The 25851-nt window shown below is 37.6% G+C and overlaps 1 protein-coding gene across 21 annotated transcripts in view; it reads left to right on the forward strand.

Annotated features, from left to right (window-relative positions):
• Nucleotides 1-25851, forward strand: part of DMD (dystrophin) — a 1239454-nt gene that overhangs the window by 631459 nt on the left and 582144 nt on the right. The gene's annotated exons all lie outside the window — the stretch shown is intronic.

Below are 25851 nucleotides of genomic sequence, written 5' to 3' on the forward strand. Positions count from 1 at the left end.
AGATTGTATGTGTTGAGTTCTCTGAAATAATTATTGACCTGACCATCATATGCTTCTAGTAGATCATGTTCTCATTAAACCCTGCCTATATGCACAAAGGACAGTAAAAGTCTGCCAGTAATTCTCCTTTCTTTTTAAGGCTCATTATCTTTTTCAGCCTTTTGGAAGCTTTATTTTTATAGAACTCTGTCTTTTTTTTCAAATTTTCAGAATTTTCTACATGATGTTTTCAGAACTTTTTTTTTTTAATGTACTTCTCTTTGAAAACTTAATGAAAAACATTGATGAAAATGTTTGGGTTTTGCAGTATTCATTTTCTTCAAGAAATAATTGTGTAGAGATAGTTTCTTGAATGTTAAGCATTTCCTAGTGCAGAACAAGCAAGGGTAAGTGTGTATGCACATAGTTGTGCACACACTGATGTGATAGCCAAAGGATAAACTGAATGTACTGAATGGCTGCTTCATTCTCCTCACTAATTTTCCGTGGCAGTACTTATCACAGTTGATGCCATTTGAGGGGAAAAAAATAAAAATAAAAAAAAGACCTCAGAAAGATTACAATCTTGTCATTACAGCCTTTCATTTGCTTCTTGCTGTCCAAAGTCCTGTGTAATTATGTCTTAGTATGGAAATGACCTTATTTGCTGCTAATTGTTATGTAATTTACAAAGTTTTGCTATTTATAGTTTTTTACTTTGAGGTGTTTATAAGTAGTTAAGATGCCTCTTTTCATATCTTATAAAAATTAAAATTAGAAGGAACAAATATTGAAAAAAAAAACAACATGAAAATAAATTTGAAAATATTTCTAATATTGCATTCTTGTGAAATATGATTGCTCTTCTGAGATTTAATTTTTAGTACTTTCAGTGTATTTATTGATTTATTTTTATGAATAAGTGCGTATTTTTATGCTTTCTAGTTTTTGACAGGAAAGGAAAGGGAAGTTATGAAATGTTTTATGAGGTTGGTAATGGGGTATTTTGTACCTTTTGGAAGTAATCAGTTAATAGAAAAATCACTTGGATTATGAGATTGCCAGCTTAAACTTGAAAGCAGTATAGATATGTTACGTCCATAATATTAAAGATTAAGAAGCCACAAAGTTTAAGTTATCCATCAAAGTTTTTTCTGGTATTCATAACAGCAAGAGGAAGCTGGATTTTATTTTTTTTCACGTGGAGTTGTTCTCTAACAGTGAGGCAGTCTACATGCTATCCTGCAACCAAGCAGATGAATAAAAAGACCATTAATAACCTCACTACTATTCTGTATACTGCTCCTTGCAAAGCAATTAAACAGTTTCTATTTTGCTATTTATGAATTCATGTGCTTTCTAAAAAAGCAATATAAACTCAACTATGCATTCACATTGCAAACTGTCTCACAGTGATAGGTACACTTTTAAATACATGGTCCAGGACCTCGAATAGTCCAGCTATTTAATGTCTTCAACTACCATGAATAAAACACAATACTATTTTGACATGGTAGGAGATACTGCATCCAGTGTAAAATTCTGCAAAGAAATCCAGACCTTCTGATGTTGGTCTCTTAAGATCTCACTCATTCATCAGTAAGATTTCCTGCAGTCTCTGTCTAGAACCTGCTTGATATAGACCTCTAGATTATATTAGTAATCAGAGGTTATTGTTCTGTGGTCCTGAGGTATTTGCCCACTTTATTTAACAAAGAAGGGCTGTCAATTTTCTGGAATTCTCAAATGTTTTAGAAGTGATGCAGAAAAGCAAGCACCTGCTTCTCAACACATCAAACCTTGAAAATGTCAGTTCTAACTACACAAACTTTTAGAAAAAGTATTCTAAGACTTCTTACCCTTCATCATTTTACTCACACTGTTTCAAACATGCAAGCTTTGTATTGGCAGCTCTAGCTGATGTTATTCTAAAACCAGTGCGGTTTGATTTTCCTTCATCACTTTTCGACTAAGGTCTCCCTAGCTTTTTTTGTAAGGTGCTGTGTCTGGCTGTAGAACTGCTTTTCTTAGCCATAAATTTGACTTCTGAATTATAATAATATTTACTGTTGTAAATTAAATCCTCTTTACACGTCAGTGTGTGTATGGCTGTATGCATGTACAAAACTGCCTCTAGTCATTCAGTTTTGCCGTGGTTAATTTTAACGTAGCTGGATAACATGGTTAACTTTATCATAAAGTTTAGAAGTTTCACCAGTTGGAGAGTCCGTGAAGTCCTATCTGGAACCAATCTGAGAAAGTAAATGTAAAGAAACTTCATCTTTACCCCACAGCAGGGGGATTGGAACTAGGTGATCTTTAAAAGTCCCTTCCAACCCAAACCATTCTATGAGTCTATAAAGCTTGTGTTCCAGATTTTGTTGACAGATGCATCTCTTCATTCTACAGAAATGGAAGCATGGTGGTTTCAGCTTAAATCATACATGTACGTAACACTTGAGTGCCATACAGCTTAGCTCTGAGTGGTTTTGTGAGCTTAGTCTTGGGGTATAGGGTTAAAGAGCACTCACTGCTAGGGAGGTCTTCCTGGGCAGTAGGAGGCCTTCAAAAGGTGCATCTGATGCACTACTGCTTTAGTTCAGATGAGAAGAGGACTTTGAAAACTCATATTCGAATCATCCCCAGCATGCTTTGATCAATGCTAGGGAGGGCTCTTGGAGCATCTAAACTGGATTCCTGTGTGATTCAACAAATGTGGAAGATACACTCCAGAAACGCACCCAATTTGCTTCTGCTGCAACTGAGCGCTTCGTCTACTGTCCCACACCAGAGGTAACTTGAAATGAAACCTCCAGACATAGCATATGTAGAAGTTGGCCTCATTGGCTTTAAATTAAGCATATATTTAAGAAGTTGTTTCATGCCAGCCTAAGAAAGGTGTGATTTATGCTACTTTCTGGCCAAGAAGGGGAGATTTTTCTTTTTCTTTATTCCCTCTCTGTCTTTTGCAGTGATCCATACTACATGAACTGAATTTCTGCCTTATGTTCCAATAATATTATTTTCAGTGAGATTACTTTTTTTCACAGCAAAACAAATAAGAGGAATACCAGGCCCTGTGAGTCTATCAGTAGGTGTCACATATTAATCCCTTACCTTTTCAGAAGGAATTCTTATGGACTATGAAGTGATTTGTTGATTTGAACCTGAATCCTCTACAGAGAAAATGAGAACACACAAGAGAACAAAATAGTCTATCAACAGTTGTATGTTTTGTCTGAAAGCATAGTTACTGAAAAGTACAACACAAATAAAAATGTAGCTGAAGAATGTTCTCAATATTCTGTGAACAGCCACAAAATCAACAATTTGTGGTATATATTCCCCAAAGTAGAAGGAAATACTTATGTTTCTGTTTTCAAAGAGAGAAAAAAAATACCTTCCTATTTTCAGCAGTTGTTTAGAATAATAAAACCAGCACATTTTAAAGTATTCAGATGAGTGGGATTTGTGTATTCGGTATTTACTCAGTAGTAGACATTTGATCCATTATCTGAGAATTGTATTCCAAAATCTAGGTGCTTTTAAAGCATCCGGTGTGATAAAATCCTAGCCTCTTTTTAAAAAGTGCAGCTGAAGATAGGATGCTGACAAAAATAGTAAATCTTAATTTCCAGAACAGTCATTGCATCCTGAAAGAGTAAAACGTCGGAACCCATCATTTCCTGCTTTAGAGGCGGCTGCGGTCTCCAGGGCTGGGCTGCTATTCCCCGCGCTGCGTTCTGCCCCTTATCCCTGAGAGATGGGGACTGCCGAGCCGGGCCGGGCCGGGCCGGCCCCGGTGGGCGCTGCAGACGGGCCGGGGACCCCGCTAGGGGGCAGCTTTGGCGTGCGGTGCGCCCAGCGCCGAGCCGGGCCCAGGGGGGTCAACGTCGGCTTTCCCTTCTTTCCAGGCGATTTTCTCTGACAGCACGCAGGATACCCCCTGCCTAGCTGGAAACTGAGATAAAACGTAGATTTGGGGAATCGCTGGGTCGTTCTTTTCCGCTCAGATTCCCGGTACTTCGTGTGCTACGGAAACGCGGCCGATCCCGACTGTTACAGGAGTCTTTTTCTGCTGACTATTTAAGGCTCTGCCGTCCTTCCTGACTTATTTCTATTTCCCCTCATATTTCAGTGTAAAAAGGGGAGATGAAAAAATGAGAAAACTAGGAATTAACCCTTTTTATTGTTGTTGGCTAATTTTATATCATGGATCAGAGTACTTCTGATTTTGCTAAGCAGACTGTCATCTTATAATGAATATTATTTTTAGAAACCATTATTTTAATATAATCAAGCAAGAAAATGAAGTTAAAAATCTTAAAGCTCCAATACAGATATCCCAAGCTTAAGCATATTTTAATTATGACTCATTTAAGCATTTTTCTTTTTTCCTTTTTCACTACAAACTACTGTATATTTTATCTGTGTTTATAGCATTTGACATGGTAGGTGAGTGGAGAAAAAAACACAAAACAAAACAAAAGGCATAGAAATACTTAGCAGAATAATGCTGCATTTTCACATTGTCAGGGTGATTAATGACAAGCGCTGTAGTTTGCCAGTAATAGAAAGGAGCAAATCTCTGCATTTCTGAATTGATACCGTTAAGTAGACACCGTGGGAGTCTGCAAGCCTAGAAATAAATTCCTCTAATAACCATGAGAATGTCTGTCCCTGCAGTGCACTAAACAGATCAACAGTTCTCTTTACTATCTTTAAATCCTTTGGCACAATAATAGTGTCAGTTAAACTGCATTTCTTCCCCTTTCCAATCTTGATACACAATCTTTTGGTCAGTTCCCTGAATCTTTGAGCATCCTATGTACTGATGTCATCTTCCACATCCTGCAGCAGGGAAAACCTTGTTTCTGAGATGCCTGCCTGGGAAGTACCCTATAAGCATGGTAAATCCTAAATACAACCACAAAATATGGACTGGAAGAATCTGACAAGGTGGAATTTCCTTAAGCCTCAGGGGGCCACTCAGCTCCTTTTATATATCTTGAAGCAGGACTTTGCAAACAGAGTTGAATTTTCTCTCGTGGGAATACATAAATATATGAGTCTCTCTCTCTTTTTTTTTTTTTTTCTTCCAGAAAAGAACAACTTGTCAAATGTCAGAACAGACTGTGAAATGGGAATTTTCAAGTTCAGGAACACGATAATTTTGCTGTTATTTTTTTCCCCAGGTTTTCCTTCCTAAAAACCTTTTGTATTGTGAGGTTGGGAAACAAAACTCTCAGCACTGGAGGTGAGAAAAATCCTAATGGCAGAGAATGAAGTTTTAGAGAGGATTGGATTAGGATCCAATAGGATTGGAAATTGAGAAATTTTCAGCTTCCTTTTCTGGAAGCCTGACAACCTATCTTGTAATTTCTGTCCCAAGGGAGTTGCTAAAGAGCTAAGCAAAAATATGAATTGGTAAATGGTCAAGATCCCTTGATTGCTTCTTAATGAAAAGAACGTTTCAGAGTTCTGCCAGGTATAGGAGGGGCTTCCAGAAAAGCTAGAGTTACGAGGAGTTAAGATGAAGAAATGTAAAAGTACTTTGAGAACAAAGCTAGGATCACAGCTAAACATGAGTTTATTAGCAAATTTGTTTCTATAAACTATCCCATGTATTCACAAATTATGTATGTAATGCACTTCTATAGTTACCATTTTCAGCCTCTGATGCTGCACTGTACTCAATTTTTTTCATTCAAAACAATAAAAAATGTTATATTTGAAGAATAAGAATAGTAATTGGCATGCAAAGAGTTGTATGTGCCATTTCCTCTTTCTCCTTTTTTTCTTCTTATTTAACATTCAAACAAAAATGGGGGAGAAGAAATTTGAAGCAATTATCAACCATCTCCTTTTGTATAAAGCTTTCAAAAAGTACATGTACATTGATTACATGTCTACCCCAGAGTAATCTCATGCTGTAATAACACCAGTATGGAGTTTCTATAGTATATACTGAGCTTTTCATGATGTTTTTCTGGCATCATTTCTCCTGTCTGGAAATGAAGTTAGATTTGTAAACGATACCTGGACTGTTGAACTGTGTGTGTGTCTGTGTGTGTGTGGAGGCAGGAGAAAAGGGAGGACAGTTGCCCATACTAGACTAAGAGGAAGAGATCTATAGTAACAAGGCAATAAGGCTCTGTAACCATGTGCGTTCTGCACTTCTATTGCTAATTCTTCTTTTTCTTATGGCACTGTAAGTCTGAAGGAATTCCACTGCTTTCAGTTGAATTGCACTATTTATAAAATCAGTAGGAAAAAAGAATTAGAACTCATAACCCATGAAGGAGATATGAATCATTTTGTAACAAGTTTTTATTTCATCTTGTGGTCTGTGGTGCAATACTGTACAATCGTATATGAAAACTTCTTATAGAAGGAGATTTATCAGTCAGTTTAAGTCTCCAAGTCAATTCCCACCTGAACTGACACTTTTATTAGGCCTCATTTTCAGAGTTGTCATCTAGTGCAATAGTAGAAATCAGCAGAAGTTACAGATGCTTTTTAAATTAGATCCATAATATTCACTGAAGACAACAATCTGACAAAGTCGTAGAGTCTTATGTGGTGGAAGATACATAGGAACCAGTCACAATCGCCATATCCTTTTTCTTCACCAACTCATCTTATTTCTGTAACCGGTTAGTGTTCACCCTCTAGTCATTCTTCTCCAAAGGAGCTAAAGCAAGGAAAAGACTGGCATAATAACATAGAAAAATGGTGCATATAACATTGAGAATACCTGCTAGAAATGTTTAACAGTAATATAGAACATTCTTGCCATCATCTGAGCATTGCAGAACATGCTGAGCCAGACCAAGAGTGATGGTGGGCTGGATTCTTGATTCAGTTTGCCCTTTGTGCTAGCAAGAATGGTAACTGGTGACACTGGGAGAATGCTAAACAGCCTCTTAGCTTCTTGCACAGTTCTGATGGAGACTGAAGTGGTACACATTACATATTGTTTGTGGAGATTATCATATAGTTGACTCCGAGATATGGATGCTTCTGCAATCTTGAATAAGTATTGTCTACGAATAGAGTGGGAGAAGGTCACACTAGAAAAATAAGAAGAGCTATCAAACACCTAAGAGCTTTCCAGGGTTTACAGTCATTTAAGATTATATGGTATAAACTTGCAACTTTGGTCAAAGTGCATACAGTTATTATTGTGTATTTTATCTTTGAATTGGCTAGTCATTAGTGTATTATATAGAAGAAAATGAAAACAAAACAAAACATCTCTACTAAAATCACAGTATCACAGATTTCTAGGTTGGAAGAGACCTCAAGATCATCGAGTCCAACCTCCGACCTAACACTAAGTACTCCACTAAACCATATCGCTAAGCTCTACATCTAAACGTCTTTTAAAGACCTCCAGGGATGGTGACTCCACCACCTCCCTGGGCAGCCCGTTCCAATGCTTAATAACCCTTTCGGTAAAGAAGTACTTCCTAACATCCAACCTAAAACTCCCCTGTCGCAACTTTTGCCCATTCCCCCTCGTCCTGTCACCAGGCACGTGGGAGAACAGACCAACCCCCACCTCTCTACAGCCTCCTTTAAGGTACCTGTAGAGAGCGATAAGGTCGCCCCTGAACCTCCTCTTCTCCAGGCTGAACAAGCCCAGCTCCCTCAGCCGCTCCTCGTAAGACTTGTTCTCCAGACCCCTCACCAGCTTCGTTGCCCTTCTCTGGACTCGCTCGAGCACGTCCATGTCCTTCTTGTAGCGAGGGGCCCAAAACTGAACACAGTACTCAAGGTGCGGCCTCACCAGAGCCGAGTACAGGGGCACAATCACCTCCCTAGACCTGCTGGCCACACTGCTTCTTATACAGGCCAGGATGCTGTTGGCCTTCTTGGCCACCTGAGCACACTGCTGGCTCATATTCAGCCGACTATCAACCAATACTCCCAGGTCCTTCTCGGCCAGGCAGCTTTCCAACCACTCATCTCCCAGCCTGTAGCTCTGCTTGGGGTTGTTGCACCCCAGGTGCAGGACCCGGCACTTGGCCTTGTTGAACTTCATACAGTTGACCTCAGCCCATCGCTCCAGCCTATCCAGATCCTCCTGCAGAGCCTTCCTGCCCTCGAGCAGATCGACACACGCACTTAGCTTGGTGTCATCTGCAAACTTACTGAGGGTGCACTGGACGCCCTCATCCAGATCATCGATAAAGATATTAAAGAGGACCGGCCCCAGTACCGAGCCCTGGGGGACACCACTAGTGACCGGCCTCCAACCAGATTTGACTCCATTCACCACAACTCTCTGGGCCCGGCCATCCAGCCAGTTTCTAACCCAGCGAAGCGTACGCCAGTCCAAGCCCCGAGCAGCCAGTTTCTTGAGGAGAATGTTGTGGGGAACGGTGTCAAAAGCCTTACTGAGGTCAAGGTAAACCACATCCACAGCCTTTCCCTCATCCACCAAGCGCGTCACTTTGTCATAGAAGGAGATATTCTTTCTATTTCTATTTCTATTCTTTCTATTCTTCCTCCTTTATTTGTAACTTCAAAACAACACTATTGTCTTCCATAAAACAGCCAGGCAGCTAATCTCTGTCCTTTTTTGTGTGTTTGTTTGTTTGCTGTTGTTGTTAATATACTGTCCTTTCATTCTTATTACCTCTGTAAGTCCTGGGATGCAGCCAGGGTTCCTCACCAGTTAGGCTAAATGACAGCAGGCTGTTTGCTTAGCACTTTTGAAGAAGGCCAAGCTGATAAGGTACTTCACATTCCTTCCCTATTTACAGAGAAGGAACAGCAATAGCTAGCTGCATAGCTGTGTTATAGTCTCCTTTGATCCTAAATAATGTGAAGAAGGACATCAATGTGAGTGGAGGCAAGGAGACGAGCTACCTTCATGGTAAGTCCAAGGTCCATAAGGGTGGGCCCATGGGCAGGGGTCCCGGAGAGGCTGGTCAGGGCCTTTAAGGCCTGTTGATACCCAGGGTGCCCTGGCACTCTTCTGGTACGGTGGTTCCTGCTAACCTTGGGAACCTGGTTTTACCATTTTTTTGTGGACGTTTGAAAGAAGAGGCTGTGAGTGTCAGTGCTTCTTCTCCCTAAGCCTGGTGTCTAATGAAGGGAGAAAGAAGAAGCCTTACCATGGTCTAGAGCTTTAAAGCTATGAAGACCATTATGAGACAACCGGATTTTGACAGCTTTACTATGTTTGGTTTAATTTTTACATCTTTCTCACATCTTTATACATTGCCCAGTGACATAATCCCTGATATAGCTGACTGCCTGACAAACACAAGGGCCACTGCAGATGGGCTATTTCTGTTTGACTAACAAAGGTGGAAGGCTGTGCAACATATGTCCACCCTGGACTGGACCCAGCACCCAGCCACCTCAGCCTTAACAGTGGTAAACAGATCTAATTTGGCACTCCATCTGCACAGATCTCTTACAGTTAGATTTTATGTTAGTGCAATTTCAGTCAAAAAGGCTAGGTTACTAATCCAGCATGATACACAGATTCTGAATGTGAAGTTTGAATTTCCATCCTCTGCTTTTACTGCATCACTGGTTTTGCCACTTAGTAGTAAAAGGCATAAGAAATCCTGAGTACTGTGATGTAAAAATCCTTGAATTTAAACATTTTCTCTAGTCAGCATTTTTGTACTTGAAGCGTGTTTTGAAATGTAAATTAGACACTGAAGTCATCAGTAAATACCATGCAAAGACTGAACAATTGAAATAAAGCCTTTATATATACAATACATATATATATGCACACATGCATTAAAGTGTACAGATGTATATTACATATACGTAGCTAAATTATTCTATGGATTCAACTACTGTATTAAATTATTATTAAAATTATAAAAAATAAAATAAAATAACATTAAGGAGATTTAATTGTGAAAATGAAGAAGCTAACAATTAGGATTAAATATGATTTTGGGGATTCTCATTTTAATACTCTTTCGATATTGGAAGTGATATAAGCAGTGTGTTGTGTATGTTTTCCACTAATATACAGCTTCTTCTGTCATCCAGTTTTCTACTAAGACATATTTATAGTAGGTAGAATAAATTAATTACAGAACCATGTAATACAAGGATGTAATTCCATCTAGTAAAACCCCCTGAAGTGGAGCCTTGAGTTGTTTGCCATGTAAGGGAAGCAAAGCATAGGTAAGTAGACTTAGACGCAATGTCAAAGCTTTTCCCTGCGGGTAATGTCCAAAAATAAGAAAGATCGTTTTATTCTTCTACAGCTTGTTTTATTGAGCCTTTTCCTGGCTAGCACAGAAAGCAGTAGGATTCCTTCTACCCTTCATCTCCCTCCCTCTCTTTTGTATGCGTTTGTCTATGAGCAGCACCTTTTATTCCTGCTTAATTTCATGCAAGCTGAACACCTGCTCTACTCCTTCAAGCACATATATAAGAGCCATAACTTTGGAATTTTAAACTCTGTTTTCTTAAAAACTGGATTTATTTATTTGGCCTTCTATTGTTAAAGGCACAATAAAAGTAAGATTGCTCTAAGCAAATATGAGGCAGATCCTGGGGAGACTGCAGTATTTTTATCTGTGTTAGCATGTTGTGCATACTCAGCTATTTCTTCTGCACTTATGCACCACTTTCATAACAATTTCAGCCTGTCCTGTACAGATGCTTTGCTGCAGAAGCCCCATTAATATCAGTAAGGATCTTTGCTGATTCTGGAATGACAATCACTAGATTTACCCAGGACTGAACCAGAAATAATCAGGACCAACAGAACTAAAAATATAGCTTACCACAACTTCATCAAAAAGAGCTGTTCTTCCTTTGTATAATAACTTATCATGTCTATTCCCATAGTGATCTGGGAGATATTATTTCCATGGCAGAATGCTATATTGATCCCCAGGAATTGGCAGGAGCCTGGGAACCTGTTTTTGTAAACTACTTTAAGGGTTTTCGTTTCTGAAAAGTCCAGCTGACTGTCATCTTGTAAATGGAACTGTGCATCCCTCCTCCCTCCTGACAGGGGAAGTTGCCATAGCTTAAAGAGCTATTTTGCTGTCGGTACTTTATCCTCCGGAGACTTTAGCTTTGTGTTTCCTAGTTACAGAAGGAAGGGAAATAAAGTATCTGTGGAGATCCTTCGGCATGAGCTTCTGCTGCAGTTAGATGGGTATTCTGGTGAGCAAGAAGGGATTTTGAAGACTTTCTTTAGCACTGCAGATAAAGCAGGGGGAATCTCACGATCTTTTTGTGAAAATCAATTTCAATGCTTTTTTTCTACCAGTAAGCAAGTCTGTACCATAGAACTGCAGTTCTGTAAACTCTGAGCAAAAAGTAATGATATTTGAAAACTGTTGGTTATTTGTCCAAATAGCATTAGAAACAATTCTCTTGCAGCCAGTGGTGGTAAGTCACGTACCATTGCTGGGACTGGGTTGTCATTTGGGAAGGCACTGCCATTTCTTTCTGGCGGCTGCTTAGACTGCCATTTTTTTTCTAACTCATGTCTCTGGCAAGTGAATATGAAGAGCTGGAGGAAAATTGTGTTCCTAGGCTGGAAGTCCCTGAGATACCAGATGCTGGGTAAGGTGGAAAATACAATTAATAAGGGCAGGGGAGTTCCAGTTCAAGCTATCTAATTATGAGGAAAAGAGAAGACTTTCTTGGAGGAGTTTTTTCTCCATATTCCAAACTCCTTGATTTTATGGGTAAATTACAACTTCTGCATCAGTTTCAACACAACTCTATGTTCCATAATATTTAAAATTCTTTTCTTGGATTCTGGACATTTTTCCTGGAAGCATTTTTATGACGCAGAACAGCTATAGTCCCTGGGGGATGCAGCAGCAGAAAAAAAAAAAAAAAAAGACCAAATTCTCTCTCGTTTGTTTGTTTTGCTTTGGGTGTACATCATTCCAAAAATGTTCCTGGGCTTCATGTCTCATAGTGGCTGATTAATGGTTTTGTATGCCACAGAGGGGTGGCAAAGCCCCTAATACTTTTATTGCTGTAGACCTCCAAAGTCAGTATGTGCTAATATCCCCATGCTTGTACGGTTAAAAGAGGGGCAGCTCCATCATGCTGCTCAACCCCTTATTTTAATAAAATGTCCAGAACTTTCTGCTGTGATGTAATAATTAAAGGATTCATATCTGTGAATTTTCATAGCAAAGTAGGTCTTTCTAAACCATCAGAATGAGTTATGAAAACTTCACTTGGTGAAATATGCACTACAAACATTCTGTATAGCATCATGTAGCACTTTTCTTTGTTTACTGAGATGTAGAATAAGCTTTATTAAATGGTTAGGTCATAGTAACAGTGGCAAAGTATGGACAGTTTTATCAAGTCTGTTTTAATATATCTGACAGTTCAATTAACAATTATTAACCAACAATATCACTAGCTGAAATACTTACTAACTGCAAATTAACTGTAACTGCTTGGAAATCTATATTTTTCTCTTCTGCATAATTTCTTATGCACAAAATCTGGCTGTAGTTCTTTAAGATTATAATTACATGTACAGGAACGTAAAGGTTGTTATATTCAAATGAGAGGAAAACTGAATATATTCATTATATTATTAAACAGAGCTCTAATATCTCAATGCAAAGTTTAAATGAACCAGTAAACAAGCCTATAATATTGTTATGACTAATTTAAACACTGCTAATCCAAATACACAAATATTCTACTAATTACTTTCTTTACGGTGAATGAATAAATACTGTTAAACTGAACCAGTCACTTTAAAATGAAGCGTCCTATTAAACTCTATTTCATATCTTTAGTTTTGTGACAAATTCTCATAGTCCAGGAGGAATAACATACAGACTATACGAGAGATCAGAGCCTTGTAATATTTGAGCTTCTGATGAATGGGCTATGTCTGTTCAACTTCTATTGATTTGTGCTATGCTGCTGCATTCCCAAAAGACTAGATTTCTTTTAGCTTCTATATTCTAATAAAGAAAAAACAATTAAAAATTTGGTTTCAGGTAGGAGATAAATAAAGACAGAAACTATAGTAAATTTAGCTATCGTAGTGTTAATCTGCATAACCTTACAGTCTTGGTACTCTGTTTTTTTGTTTGTTTGTTTTGTTTTGTTTTGTTTTTTCTCCCTGGTGATTAAGAAAAGGATGTGCAATTTCTTAATGTGGTACTTGCAGATTTTATTGTCCATAAAACAAATGAAAGGTTTTGTCTCTCCTTTAATGGTTGCATATACATATCACCACCATGTCATCTTCCTGTTGGACTTTCCACTGCCCAGAAAGATTCATGAAGGCATTTGCAGAAGTAGTTGACCATCCCCCATGGTACAGAGCTGGCCTCTAGCTTCACCTCAACTCTTTTTTTTTTTTTTTAAGAAAACTTTCTTGCCAGAATTCATGCTAACTTCACAGCTATGTTACTCCTTGAGATCAATGATAACAAGCAGAAGCACTATGCAAATGGGATTCTTTACTAAACCTCTCTTGTTGGTAGCTCTGAGAGCTACCTCGGGAACTAGCAGTTCTTTTGGAAGCTATTCAATCCAGTCATTATAAAGTTGCCCGAATTAGCATAGTGGTAGCATGTACTTGCATTGCTGACTCATCCATTATTTGCACCCCGCCATGGCTTCAGACAGTCCAAGCATAGTCTAAGTGTATGAAAAACAATTGCACTATCCATTGTAATTTCTATTCAATGGTAACAAGTCAAGCCTTCAGGCCGCCCATTTGTCTTCAGCAACCAACTAGATCCAGACACCCCTTTCTTTGCCTGGAGTTACTTGTTCAGCTAATCCATGGGCAAATGGTCTTTGGTCTCCAAATACAGCATTGGTATATTGGATTTTCAGATCTTGTCACCATTTCTTTTTAACTTCCAAAGGTAGCATGTTACAGTACTCCTAAATTGTGCTATACGAGCAAATACGGTGACTGGATTTCCCTTATCAGCATTGAAAGTCAGCTAAATTCCGAAATTATTGCATCCAATGTCAGAGTCACTTCCTAGTAATCTATTAATCAGGAGTAGTTAGGATGCTAGAAGATCTGAATCATTTCGTAAGACTGATCATAATTTGGAGGCAGAATATTATATGCTCCAAAGCACTCTGGAGCTGTCAGTTTTGATAGCAGTCTATGCACAAATTGACCGTACAAACATGGGCAAGCATTTGAAGGAGAAACAAGGGTTACGTGTCAATACTTACAAATTCCTGTTGTGTCTGCTGAACGTGTGTAAGTTCATATCTCCCTGCTTTCACATGACTTTGGCCTCCTTATGACTGAAAAACTGTTGGGCTAGAAAAAGAATTGGATGCACAGAATTAAATTTCTTGTTTCCATGCCACATTCAGAGAGCAGTAAGAAATGTGAATGTTTGCTTTTTTGTTAAGATTGAGAGTATCTGCAGTATCAAGGGAATCAGCAATTATGCATGCCCCTGCAAAGTCAGTATACCTATATTTAGCACTATATCTATACTATCTATACCTGAATTTAGATATTGATATTATCTGTCCTCTACATTGACTGTAAAGGAACACTAAAGTGACTAGATGGCTTTATGAGCTCCATTGGGGTGCATTTATGCAGATGGATTTCAATCACAGTTGCTATGGAGGTAATCATTTTGTACAGTTTCTGATTTAAAAGTTTTTACAACTTCATGATCTGAAAAAATCTTGGCAACTTTATTTTCCTGATCAAGGTTATTTATCACTCATCTCATCTTGCTACAAAGATTTTTAATCTGGTGAATGGATGATTAGAAATATGTTATAAATAGTGTAGTATATATATGTGTCTATATATTCATATATATGTATATATATGATTAGAAATATAGTATACATAAACATATATGTGTATATATATCTAATGCTGGATGTCTAATGCTGGATAAATCCTGTTTCTGGATCATTCAATGTCAAACATGGCATTTTACGCCTCTTAAGTACCATTTTCTAACTACAGATATTGTAAACCCTTAATGGTGCAGATCGTTCTGTTTCCATGGGAAAATGCTGCTTGTGTCTTTGACCACATGCCCCTGCTTCATGTTCTACCTTCCAATGGCCTGATAATTCTTCTGTTCTTTTCTCTGGGGGACAAATGGGAGTGAAAGGGGGAGGGGGGGGAGTGAAGCTAATTAACTGGCTGCATCATAATTTAACAAATATGATATGAATTGATATATTATAATCCTACAACTCTTATAGTCAAACTGGCTGAGCTAATAAAGATAGCTATTTTTTACCTCTCTATTTTACCCTATGTCTACATACTTGTTGTGGGTTTTTTTTCAGATCTGAGAACTAGTGTTGAGGTGACACTGCAACATTTGCAGTCCATATGCAGTAAATCTCATTCATGAAGACACTGTAGCTCTTGCGTTAAATTTGGTCTGCTCTAACCATTCATCTGGGATTCCTAGAGATTCAAGGTACCTTGGCTGTCAGAGTGAGAACGTAGTATATCTCCACTCAAAAGAGTACAAAAATAATTATGTCTAAAAGCAGCACTCTCGTGCCAGAATTAGTATAGCTGGCAGGCTGGTACGAAAATGCATTTGAGATTCTTTCCTGCATTGCATGTACCACATCCATTAAGACTACATATTCCAAACAGATGCATACAATCAATCCTTGAAAAACAGAAGGGAAAGGCTTTTGCTTTTAAATCACTATTAAAGCATAGAAATAAAAACAGTTTACTCCTTTGTTAACTTGAGCTACACAATTATGTAATCCAGAAAATGTATCGGTGTCAACAAGCTCCAAATCAGCAATATAAAGAGGAAATGAAATTATCATCAACAAATGTACTTCCAGGTCCCCAAAGAATACAGGGGGTTTGTCATTAGAAGGTCTTATTTGTCTAGGAATATATTACATTGATTTGAAAGTAAATGACAAGGCAAATATTTATTAGACTGGCGATAACATATAGTCACTTTGCTCAGGACTTTAGTCTCTAAATTCATAATTTGGCTGAGAAGGTAAAAGCAATTACTCTATTTTTCATTGAGTTATCAAGTTACTGAGCACCTGTTCTCTACTTCACCTTCTTTATGATATAGTTAATAATGGCCTGGTGTTGTCCCTTTTAGGCATCTACACATTGTTCAAATTCTCTGTATTAGCAGTAGCACAATCACAAGTGTTAGCTAAAATGGCTTTTGCAGTTGATTAATATTGTAAGAACTTCTAGCTTGATCAGTAAGAGTGTCTAAGGTCTTTCATTATTCACAAGACTAGTATACATAATACTCAACATTTATATTTGTAGATGAATACATGCAATTAACACATATGTATATTTATAGAGAATATATACTTGTATATAAACATATACATAAAGTGCCCCTTAACCAACCCCATTTAATATTTTGAGCTTTTGGATGATATTACTTGCCATTGTTTTGGGAACCTTTACTGTTCACCTTCTTTTCCACAAGATGCACTGCATTTTTATTGTTTATCCTGAATATTGCAAATAGTTTATTTAACTACAGTAAACGATCATTTACAGTAGTCAAACCTCAAAAGCAAGTTTTCAAATGCCACCACTCTAAACACATGCTGTCTTTGTATAGTAGGTTTTCTTATTTTTTTTCTGTTGTACTAATTGGTATCACAAATATTTAAGATATTTTTGTTAAACATGGAAAAAACACGGTAAAATATTGTATCCAAACAAGCTCTTTATGACTCAGATACTTTCTCCTGGGTAGTAGTATGATGCATGTTCTCTCTCTTAATACAATTTTCTTCATTTATCCCACTGCTGTGGGAATTTTCCTATCCCCCAAATTTCTGTAAGTTTCATCAACCTTTTAGTTTCAGTAACATAGAACTGTTTACTATATGTTTCCCTTAAAACTTAGTAACACTCAGATTTAAGATTCTCAAATGAATTGTCAAATGAAAGGGAAAAGCTATTTTAAATGAAATTTTATTATAAAGTTTTAAGAAAAATACATCAGGCTTTTAACTGACTGAAAAACTCTGAAAGGTAAAAAACATCTAGCACAAATGCAGGCATCAATGTTTTAGGAAGGTAGTGTTAAGTACTCTGTTATTACTGTGATTTTCAGTGATACTAGGAAGACCGATTTTCTTATGCCAGTATGTATATTTTTGAACACATCTGCCATACCTTAAATGGGATAAAAGGTGTATGTCTACAACATCTTTCAGGCTCAGGGAGTCAGCAGCTAGCATAAATTGGTGTAATCGGTTTTCTGTTATTCCTTCTGCTCTGAAGCCACCATTGTAGAGGGACTTTGAGATGGGCTGTGGATACAGAGAATTGAACAAGGCAATTTTGGAAGATACATTATACATCATTACAGGTTGAACTGAAAATCTATAGTTCTATCATGGGAAATTATGGGATTTAAATACTTCATAATAATTACAAGCAAATACTTGGGGGACATCCTGTAATATATACCCTCAATATTGCATTACACATACTTATTTTGTGGGCCACAGATTCAATGAAATTAATTTATGAATTATGATATGAGTAATTTGGGGAATTTGTGAGAGCTGTCTTCTCCCAGCTGGGCATGACTTGTCAGTTTTCTATGATTCTGAGTGTAGCACCTGTTTCTGTGTCTAGGTTGTAGAAACCACCATTTCTTTTTATTAATTTATACTTCCTATTTATCACACATACAATTATTATGAGTTGGCTCTAAATTAAAATATATATATATATATATATATATCTCACCACATCCACCTCCAAACTGGAAAGGAAGGACTTGGAAATGCAGTAGAGCAGGCACCACATTGCTGACCTATCAGTTGCTAGAATACACCACGGGTTCAATGTGGCCCACTCACAAAGTTTTCTTGCATATAAATCAGGGTTTGGGGCTGTGAGGAGGATATGTACAGTTCAGTCTTGTCCCAAAATGGATCTGACCTGCAGCAAAACTGGGGAAACAGAACATGCTGCTGCGTTTCACAGTGTTAGCTTGGAATACAACCACAAGTATTTTGATTTGGGTCAAGATCTCCTGTCCACTGTGCTCTGGCTCAGAATAAGTCCACAAATTGGGTTCAGTTTGGATGAAACCAAGTTGGAAGTGGCTCTCTAGGAGTCTGTCTAACATACTCAGGTTAATAGTTGCTAAGTCTGTGGGACAGGAGTGCAGTTGGGCAGTCCAGGCAGAGTAACTCGCCTTGCCAGAAAAATGCAGTGTCCTCCAGGCCAGCTGCCCCACCTTCCAGCCACCACCCTACGGGGACAGGTGTGGGAATTTTGAAGGAAAGTAGAAATATTTGCTCATTGCTTAAATAAAAGCACACAGGCATTTTGAGTCTTCAGGTAGTAGCAGAGGGCATTACAACTGTATAAATGAGTTGTTTTGAGAGTCCAGGGTAGAGTGTTGTGAGTAGGGACCTTCCCCAGTGGCCTTGTCCCACTGTGTCCAGAGGTGGTGTGTGGGAGGCATGCCAGGTGCATAACTGCAGAGTAGCCCAGGTGAAGGCGTGAGCTTAAAAATGTCTCCAAAGCCTAGAGCAGAGACCCCAGGTGAGGCTTTTCACTGTTCTTTCTCGCTATGTAGCTGGGCTCACCAAAGTCTGTTGCTAGGTAATACAGCTGGGCAATATCAGAGCTGGCCTTAAGCAGCTCTGCAAAGAGTTTGGGTGGGTGAAGCAATGTGCAGAGTTTGTTGGTGTATGTAGGGCTCAGATGGTTAATCAGAATTTAATGTGATTTTCATATGTTGTTGGTTTTTTTTCAGTTGTATGCTACCATAAGGTGGGTAGTAATAATGTATTGGTGCATCCTACTGGGAGCACAGCATACACTCTAACCCACCGTGTGGATGAGATGCCCACATACCTTTTGTATGTAGGCATATATACTAATTAGGATTTCTGTAAAATTGAGCAACTGTTCTTTTCATGTATGCTCTTCAAAATGTGTGATTGGTGGATTTCTTACTGTGGCAATTTTTATAGTTTCACTTTAGCAAGCTATGGAATTTGTTGTGTTATTACCAATTGTATTAATAATTTATTTTGTGTAAGGGACTTGCAATATGCTACTCTCTTCCCTAGGAAATGATTAATCAAATGCTTTTTATTTTCTCTAGAAAAAAGTAACCTGCTTTAAATACAGGTGCCTAGGCAAAGTTCTCTAAAACACATCATTTCATCTCTGCTCTAATGAAGGAAAACCTTGGGGGGAAAAAAAAAAAAAAAAGAATTATGAAGTTCAAATTAATATGCATTGTAAATAATCTTACTTAGTGTAGAAGAACAATGTATGATTTATGAATTATGTGAAGTGTTTCTTTTTAAGCTATCAATGCATCATCCATTAGAACAAAATAGAGTTTTAGTATAATAATTAATTGTAATTTTTATGAAGTTTCTTGTTCTCTCACTTTTCATAAAAATGAAGTTGCATGCCTAAAAAACAGCAATGACTAACATGATCTTGCTTTTTCATAGACAATTTAATTGTCTTTGTCTTTGGTACAGTGATTGACACTAAATGGTATGATATCAGAAATTATATGATGGGAAATTGAGTTGCAGACTTCAGGGGCAAGAACTTCAACACAATTCAAGACAGAAAAATGTTTATAATTTAATTGCAACTTATACTGTTTGTAATTTATATGTTGTGCCACAGAACCTGCTTTCTGGGAAGAGGAGGTAAATTACATTTGGTAGTGATGGATAGCATTGTTCTAATGCTTATTTCAGTTGCAATTTATTTTTTATTTCTTATTATTTGCTATTTTGTGGGTGAAAGTAAGGTTATAGATGTGTGGATAGAATGTGTACAGCTGAGCCATGTCCTGGAATGGACCTGTAATGTACAGCAAAACCTGGGAGCAAGATCTAGATGTATCAGTGTCTAAAACGAGACCATTGCTTTTAGTCTAAATGCAGTGAGGATATCTAAATTAAATATAAATTAAACACTCAAAAGATGAATTCTGTGAATTAAAATAAAAACATTAAATCCTCTGGAAATGGGTTAGTTGTTTCTTTAAGCAATTTAATTGTAGAAGATACTTGACAAAAACAGGTTTTCATGTTTTATTATCTATAAGAGTGGCCCTAAGTATTAAAGTTAATGCTCTCACACACTAATACATAATTATTTATACTACTTTGAAGTTTTATGTGTTTTTACAAGGTGCTAATTGTGCTGAATCAAATCGACAAAATTGCATAATTTGTAGGTTAATATTAACATAATCCTACAGTACGTTGTTTAGCAACACTATAGAAATAAAGTTTCCTGAATATTTTTGCAATATGATGAAGACTGAATGTCTTTAACGATTAAGCTTTTAATGATGTAAGTTGTGACACTTAGAAAATTTTATAACTAATAGTGTTCTTTTTCATGTAGGCCAGCTGGCTGTGAAGCTTTGCTAAAGCAGAATAGATCATAGAAGTGGATTTCACAGTTTATCAAGGAATTATATCAAAATTTCAGGGAACAAATTGAGACACAGATGCAAAATTAAGATTATTTGCTCTAAGACAACAAACCAAAAACCTTTTGCACCCTGTCTAATGTTTGTGATTTTCCTTTACTCAAAAGTTTTTCATCTACATTTTGGTAACTTCCAAAAGATGCCAGCCTTGTGACTTGGAACATCAAGTACAACCACATTGTATAGAGTTCCACAGAAATCGTGTCTGATTTAACATCTGTAAATAGCTGTGCAATATCAGGTACAATACTACCAAGGAATTTCAGTTTTTGCTTATACTTAATTTGATGTTGTTTTCTGAGTTGCTTTCTTCCCCCTCCAAGTCAAGTCTGAATAGTTAGGAGAGTGATCATCTTTGAAGGAAGAGTGCCAATACTTTTATAGCTTAATGTAAACTGCACTGCAAATTGCTTCAGGAGTTGCCTTTGGCTGCTTTTTGCATTCCAGAGTGTTCCCCCCCCCCCCCAAAAAATATATATATATATAAAAAATCCATTATGTACTAATGAGAAAAAAGGAAATTGACATCCCAGGAGGGAACATGTTAAGCACTGTCTTGAAGGAGCTGTGTATATAGAAAAGTTAGGCAGGTGTACCATTTTTTTTTACTTGTTAATTTTAACTTTCAAATTAGAAGAATAAGGCTAGCTTGATAAGTGTCAGAGCTCATGTACACTGCTTAAGCCCTTTGCAATTTATGCAAGTCATCCATTCTAGTCTGGAGTCTACATGGAACTTCATGCTTGGCTTCAGCATGTTCTCTTCTATGTTGTTATCAAGTGTATGTTAAGAAATACAGGACAGGGTAACAAATAAAGAGGAAATACTGCCAAGATACTGGACAGTCACCTATTATCTGCCCCCATTTCTACATGTGGTCATCAAAGGGAAAGGGATTTAATAGATGAAGATACAGATGAGTGGATACACAATTTTTGTTTGTTTGTTTTAGCTCAGTGATTTGTCTCTGACTGAAAACAAGGCTGGATCCCTAGGTAAGAGTTTAAGAATTGTGAGGCTTGTAACAATACTTTTCTAGCCTCCAAATTGTGTGGTTGGGGATTCTTGAGGAAGATGTAGTTTTCATGAACTTTCGTAGTTCTCAGAGGATTTCTCTTTTATGTACTCACTTATTAATTTTTTCTATCTACATTCTGCTGTGTGAAGACTTAAACATCTTAGCAGTTACTCAACGTATGTTGAGTTTACTCTTCTGCTTTTGTGGGTTTCGATCTTATTGCATATTAACAGGACTGCAGATGGTAAAAAAAAAAAATTAAAAAGCTATTTAAATCAGTAGTGTGTATAAAATACTGTATTACACAGATTTAGCAGGGGGAGCTCTCACTTGGGTATACATGGGTGGTGTTCTGGAAGTGGTCCCCTAAAACACAGTGTGAGCACGAAGCTGCACGGTGACATTCCCTTCCATCCCATTTAGAATGGAGCTGCCACTGCAGCAACAACATTTCTCTTGTCAGCATGATAGCATTCAAGTACAGCTAATCACCTAAGGAGCACTGATTTTTAGTGGATTTGCCTGTCCATAAATTCCCACTTTTTTTTTTTCCCACCAATGCTTAATACTTATTATACCAAGGGTAGCAAAGTTTTGTTTGTTTTTAAGACCTGAACAACAAGCACTAGTATTTCAACTTGTAAGTTTTAACTGTACATATCTTCTCCCTGCAACTTTTGTCATTTCTTCTCCTTGCAACTTTTAGTATCCAAAGCAAAGGGAAGAAGAATGGAGAGTGATGGGAGATTCAATTTGCAAGTGTTGGAATGCAAATTCCATGATATTAATATCAACCCCTACTGAATTTTTGCATTTAAGCTGCTGATAAACTTCCTCATGCTGAGAAAAGTAATTTCATTTCCTGAGGAATAGGAGGAGTTCTGCTTTAATGTAGTTTTCAAAATGAGAAACCATACTGGACCAAAAGAAATGGATTTTAACTTTTATTTTCCATGTGATATTGTTAAATGTAAAATAAGACATTTCCATTTAATTCAGAGAAAAGTAAGGTTACAAAAAAAAAAGTGCCTTTCAGTTTTGTCTAATTTTGAAAAATAGCATCACGATCATTTTAATAAATGAGTTAGGTGATTGACTACAGTTTTTAATTAGATCAATAATCTTTGTTTACAATGATGCTACGAAATGCAACACATGTGGCAGATCCTGCACAACTCCCGTGTTCACCTGTAGCTAAGTAGAACTGTCATAAAATTTCCTAGGAATTTTAAGGTGCTTCTTCGCGTCTTCATGGCATTTTGAACGTTATTAAGAGTTGTATTGTGATTATAGCCAGGTTTCATAACAGCAATGAAAAGCAGACCACTTTCCAGCCAGTGTTTTGAAAACTGGCATGTCTCCAATTGGCATTGCTTCATAAATAGAAAAAAATGCAAAGGACACAACTCAAATACCTAGCCATCTGAAAAGGGTTGTACTGTGTGAAGGGAAGAGGACACTGAAGAAAGCTATAGTGGTATAAGATGTTACAGCAGTATACGAGATATCTGATTACCATAACACTTTTTCTTTTTTTGTAAGATATTTTCAAATGAAACTCTTCTCTAACATGTGCAACAAAAATATTTCGAGTTCATGAACTGTGCTTATTTTTGAAAAATGTATTGTAGTATTCAATCTGATGCCTCAACAGACATATTCCACATATTCCACCAACTACTATTGTGCAGAAATTACTCTAAATCTCTATTTTCCAGGGTTTGTGCGCTGATTTTTTTTTTTTTTAATTTGGTATTTTCTGACAATTTCTTGGTTGGTTGGTTCTGGGTTCCAAAATAAAATATGGGAGAATACTATTTATAAACAGTCTCATGGTATACTAAAAACTTAATACAGCTTGCTATTGTACGGAACAGAGACTTAGCTCCTGTGGGAAGACAATCAGTGCATAAAGCTTAGAGGAGTCCTTCCGTAAATTAATTCTTGTTCTTAAGTCTCCTCTCCCCCCCTCACCCTCCCCACCGACTCCCCTCCCCTCCATTTCTTAGTTTTAACTAGTAAGACTGTATCCTGAATGTTAGGAAGGATTGTTTTGTACCAGGCTGCATCTTTCTTTATCTTTTTGTCATTGTTTTTAATGGCAGGACTGATCATTTGTTCATGCAGTCATAGAATCATAGAATGGCTTGAGTGGGAATGGACCTTCAAGATCAACCCCCCTGCCATGGGTAGAGATGCCTCCCACTTGACCAGGTTGTCCAGGGCCTCACCACCCTCTGAGTGAACAATTTCCTCCTAATCTCTAATCTAAATCTCCTCTCTTTTAGTTTAAAACCATTTCCCCTTGTCCTATCATCTGCCTGAGCAAAAAGTTGCACTCCATCTTCTTACAAGCTTCCTTTAAGCACTGAAAAGCTGCAATAAGGTCTCCCAGGAGCCTTCTCCAGGCTGAACATCTCCAGCTCTCTCAGCCTTTTTTCATTGGCGAGGTGCTCCAGCCCTCTGATCATCTCCATGGCACTCCTCTGGACCTGCTCTAACAGCCCCACGTCCTTCTTGTGCTGGGGGCTCCAGACCTGGATGCAGCACTCCAAATGGGGCCTCACAAGGGCAGAGCAGATTGGGGCAATCACCTCCCTCCACCTGCTGGCCACTCCTCTGTTGATGCAGCCCAGGATGCAGTTGGCCTTCTGGGCTGCAAGCACACACTGCTGGCTCATGTCGAGCTTTTTGTCCAGCAGAACTCCCAAGTCTTTCTCTACAGGGTTGCTCTCAGTAAGTTCTTCTTCCAGTCTGTTCTCATGTCTGGGATTGCCCTGTCCCAGATGCAGCACCTTGTACTTAGTCTTGTTGAAACCTCATTAGGTTCACACAGGCCCACTTCTCCAGCCTGTCCAGGTCCCTTTGGATGGCATCTCTTCCTTCTGTTGTATTGACTGCACTACTCAGCTTGGGGTCATCTGCAAACTTGCTGAGGGTGCACTTGATCCCATTGTGTATTTCATTGATAAAGATATTAAACAGTACTGAGGGACTCCACTTGTCACCATCCTCCCCTGGACATAGAGCCATTGACTGCAACTCTCTGGGTACATCTTTCAAGCCAATTCCTTATCCACTGACATGTGCCCTGACATTGCTTCCAGGAGGATCTTTTCCATGATCTTCCCAGGCAGAGAAGGTGAAGCTTACTGGTCTGTAGTTTCCTGCGTCTTCCTTTCTACCCTTTTTAAAAATGGGAGTGATGTTTTCCTTTTTCCAGTCACCGGGGACTTCATCCAACTCAGTTTAGTGTATTATTTATCAAAATTGGTTACTATGAGGAAAGTATATAGCCATACATAGATGGTTATGAAAGGATTAATGTTATTCATACTATATGGTATTACAAGTTTTTAAAATGTGAAAACGTAGTTGGGAATATATAAACAAGGGAAGAAAAATCTATATTTTCTGTCTTCCTCCCCCCCCCCCCCCCCAATCATCAGTCATCAGTACAATTGAAGATATGTCCAGTGTTCCCTGTTAGTAACCTGTTTTTATATGGTGAGGTAAACTCTTAGTGATTGTTTGAATATTACAGTTTATCCATACAGAACCAGATTACTTCCTGGAAAAATAATAGAGCATCTTTATTGTTATCCTTTAAGTACACCCTAAAACCTATTATAATGTTACAAAGAAGGATTATTAAACTAAACGACAGTAACATATTTAATGATGATCTGCTAACAAAGCATTCTAGCTAATCTCTGATTAGTGATCTTGTCAACAGGAACCCAAAATGTAGGATAACTGAATTCCTTAAAACATTGGCCATCTGCAAAATAAATTCTGTTTTCATTTCATGTCTTTAATACTTGACAGGAGTCAACAGATCTTAAACCAGAAGATTAATCAGTCAATCTGCACAAAAACAGATTAGATTTACCAAAATGCCAGAAGTGTTTACGTGGTCTTGTGTGTAGCGGACTGTATACTGGTAGACATGGAAGTAATATTTTTCATCCTAGGTTATTGTACAGAATATATTTTAAATATCTTAATTTTGTTTCACTCATCCTTGTATTTCAGACATTTTTATTTTTGCATAAGTATCTTTATCAAATACTCAAATTTAAGTGAAACACTTAAAACCATAAAAAAGTGTTTAATAAAAATAGAAGGAGAATACTCCCTTTACACGCTAGAAGTGGAAAGTCCTTTGAAGGGAGTTCCTTTTTCTTTGCAATAAAAATAGATGGACATTTGTATCCACTGGGGAGGCAGAAAAACTAAGTTTCTTTCCATAAAAGTGGAGCCAAATTGTACTATATGCTTGGAATTATTTGGGGCATATAGATTCTCTGGAATCTCTCGCAAAAGCAGATTTCATAAATAATGTAGTCTTTTGCATCTGAATTACATACAATATTATAAATCATATTT

Source organism: Anser cygnoides, chromosome 1 (genome assembly GCF_040182565.1).
Source record: "Anser cygnoides isolate HZ-2024a breed goose chromosome 1, Taihu_goose_T2T_genome, whole genome shotgun sequence".
Taxonomy (NCBI): Eukaryota; Metazoa; Chordata; class Aves; order Anseriformes; family Anatidae; genus Anser; species Anser cygnoides.